Below are 3,567 nucleotides of genomic sequence, written 5' to 3'. Positions count from 1 at the left end.
TCTATTACCTTCTCATTTAATGCCTTTTCTCCTGATTATAGTCTAAATAATGAACTTTAAAAGAGGAATTTTAAGATTATTTTTTGCAATGCGATTTGACTCCTAATCATGTAAACAACAGCTGCGGAAAAAAGAGACTCGCTTAGTTCCCCCGCCCCCACTTCGATTCCGTTTATCGTGTTTCGCTCGTGAAAATCATGCGATTGAAGGCTGACATAAACTGTAGTCTCAAACGACGCGGAGAAAATAAATGTTATGCGATGATGACGACACGAGTTATGATCGCAAAATGAAGAATGATTATGCGCATGGTTGCCAGAAATAAGAAAATTCTGAAAAATTTGGCGATTTCTACTAAGGCGGTTGCGATAAAGCGTAAGTACCCCTTTTCTGGACAGTATCAGTCATTTCTTGTTTGAAATTCTGAACAACGTTCTCATAACAAGATGATGAAATAATCAGTAAATGAGGGTTTAAACAATATCCTCGAGATAAAAACTTAATCAACAAGTAACTGCTTCTTAAAAGAAAGAAAGAAAAATCTTTCAGTTTCTTAAATTATTTTAGCTAATCTTCAAAATGTGCTGAAATAAAAATTCATTACTTGCAAGTGTATAGCGATGCTTTCCAGAAATGTTTTGTTGCAAATTTGGTGAAAAAGGGAATAAAAGCAAGCACTCGACGAGGATGGGATTCGAACCCACGCGGGCAGAGCCCAATGGATTAGCAGTCCATCGCCTTAACCACTCGGCCACCTCGTCTACGGGTTACAGTTCTGTTTTGAGAATGAAATATCAGCCATTGTTTGCCCAACCAATCTGAGTAAATAAGATTACGCCCAATAGTTCTTTGTAACGAAAAGGGAGAGATTACAAACAATAGTTTTCCCTCTTTAGATAACTGCTTGGTTGTGTATCTTTCATCATGCAAGATTTTTTTTTAAAGGGTATTGAAGAGTAAGTTAATAGAAAGCAATTATGCGAAAGATTTTTAAAAATATTTTTAATTTTTATGTTATGAACTATAGATACATAAATAAAAATATAGACAAATATGAAAGCATGAAAGTACAGTTTAAGAGGCTGAAATTTGATGGAATGTCTTTAGATTTGGAAGAAGCTTCTGTGAATTCAGGTTTTTTAATAGTGCTATTTTTATACATTTTGGTGTTTATTAGTTTCGAAACTAAATTTTTGTCAGCATCGGTTTTGTGTCCAGATCATTATTACTTCCTTGTGCGAAGTAAAAAGGAAGTATTGTAATTGCGAAAAGTTTCAGGCAGCATATTTCAACGAAAATATCTATTTTGACCGCTATCGAATGACATTTAACGATGTTTTTGCGTGATATCTGTACGTAAGCACAGAATAAAAGACTCTTTTCCTCCAAAAAAATTATAAAACTGCTTTAAAATGAATTCTGAAGAGAATTTTTCGTGGCGTCTGTACGAACGTATGTACGTACGTACGTATCTAGCATAACTCAAAAACGAGTAGCCTCAGAACGTTGAAATTTTGTATATAGGACTGCTATAACATGTTAGATATGCACCTCGTATTTTGGTTGCAATCGGCCGCACCAAACGTATATAAATATATTTATATATATAATCCACTCTGTTACCCGGCTCAGTGATCTCAAATTCTTTACTCTTATATGTTTGTAAATTGTACATTTTTTGCTTTAAAAAATGATTGAATTATGTTGTTCTTATCTTCCGGTTAAGGTTTTTTTGCCTTTAGTAAATCTCTATGCAATATTTTTAGAATTATCAACAATTTTAAAGTTGTTTAAGTGCCGCTAAGCTAATAATTTTTTTGATGGCGGTCATTGCTTTTTTACGTTTGAAAAGCAGAATAGTGGACTTGTTGCCAATCTAGAGAAACTTAGCTTGGCAACAACAAAGATAATGTCTTCATTTAATTATTGCGAATTAAATCTTTCTCTGGAATTTTTTCGAGGAAATAAGTGTTTAAGATTTACTTCGTAATTTTTAATACAGATATTTTGAGTTTTTATGTATTTTTGCATTGTCGTGAAGTGAGAACTGAATTATTTGAATGAGAAATGCTCAATCGTCTGTGAAAAACTGTTTCGTTTTTGTTTTGTTTGCTTAATTCCTTTTATACATCATTCTAGCTTTATTATAGTATTTGAATAAAACATGTGGCAACGATTAGATAATGCTTTAAATGATATAAATTTTGTGCATTCTGAGTTATAATATGAACGAAATATAATACTGGTAAGTGAACCTAGCGCCAGAGTGTCGCTATGGTAAACAAATAGAGTGAATTTTACAGAATGCATTTATTCTATTATAGTTTATGCGCTGTCGGCGAAGTAGATTTAATTCAATCCAATGCGTTTAAATGAAATGCAAGACAAAATGCGTATAATTTAATATTCCGTACAAGGAAGTCATGTGGCGTACACATCAGATTTTTCAAATTGTTGCCACGAAATGCTATCACGACGTATTATTTAAAATGGAATTAAATAATTAAGAACCTGTGTGAAAAGGACGCGACCTATAAAGCCTTAAATACACATAGTCCTTCACACCAGCATGGACACCTCGAAACTTGAATTTTGAATTAGTTTTTGATTTAATTCGCGTTTTGTACAAATTAACGGAATTTTTGATTAAAAAATCAGCGATTTAAAAATGAATAGTGGCAACACTGTCCAAAAAAGAATTTCTATTTCCAGCGCGCAAGATTATTGCCATTCCGCAAAATACAAGACATTTATCTTTCAGTTTTAATCCACAAATTCGGCTATTCGAAAGCAAAGTGTTGCTACTGCCTCAAATAAAATACTTATTATATTCCCGCAGACAGAGAGTTGCTATTCAGTAAGGCGTATGTATTTAATTTTCAAATTTAAAATTTCCGTTGCTAAGTGGCAACCCCCCCCCCAAGAAAAGAAAAGAAAAATGTGATTGAAAAGCAAAAACGCAGTTTTTTAAAATAATTTTTCTATTTTTTAATCTGATTGATTTAAATTAAATTGCATTTAAATCACGAGATGTCTAATTAGAAATATTATACATTTTTATAAAATGACATTAGCTAGACTTATTAAAATCATTATGCACATTTTTCTTTACATATATATAACACTTTTAGATGGCTGGCCGCTCGAGCGTCTAGTTCTAAATATTATAGTGAATATAAAAAAATGCATGGCAACCCCTAACATTCTATCAGGAAGTCTAAAGACAGGCTGTTTTTTTAAATATTGTTACGGTTTTTGCATTTATTTAGCTATTTTAGTAGAATTTGTAATTAAAGTATTTTTATATCCCCGTGCAATGCAGCACGAGACTTATTTGAAAAGAAAGCTACGCCGGAAAAAATTAAATACAGGAGCACACGCATTTAATATTTTAATAAATAGATATCTCGTAATTGTACTCTTCATAACCAGAAAAGTCGAGAATGTTCTCGTGCATTTAAAAAGCTTATAAAAGCTAGAACACAACATCTCAATTGAGTTGTTTAGAAAACTGTTGTTGTTTATTCTAACGAATCCGCGGTGAAATCGGATTAGCTTTCTGTGTTT

The 3,567-nt window shown here is 32.3% G+C and overlaps 1 non-coding gene across 1 annotated transcript; it reads right to left on the bottom strand.

Moving 5' to 3' along the window:
• Positions 1-679: 679 nt before the first annotated feature.
• Positions 680-761, bottom strand: TRNAS-GCU (transfer RNA serine (anticodon GCU)). The gene has a single exon. It is a non-coding gene; the product is annotated as a tRNA-Ser (tRNA).
• Between the last annotated feature and the right edge of the window lie 2,806 nt (positions 762-3,567).

This window comes from Stegodyphus dumicola, chromosome 12, assembly GCF_044657685.1.
Source record: "Stegodyphus dumicola isolate Sdum_Otavi_A_Nest chromosome 12, ASM4465768v1".
Taxonomy (NCBI): domain Eukaryota; kingdom Metazoa; phylum Arthropoda; class Arachnida; order Araneae; family Eresidae; genus Stegodyphus; species Stegodyphus dumicola.
The sequence above is the reverse complement of the archived record's forward strand: the minus strand, read 5'-3'. Positions and strand labels throughout refer to the sequence as shown.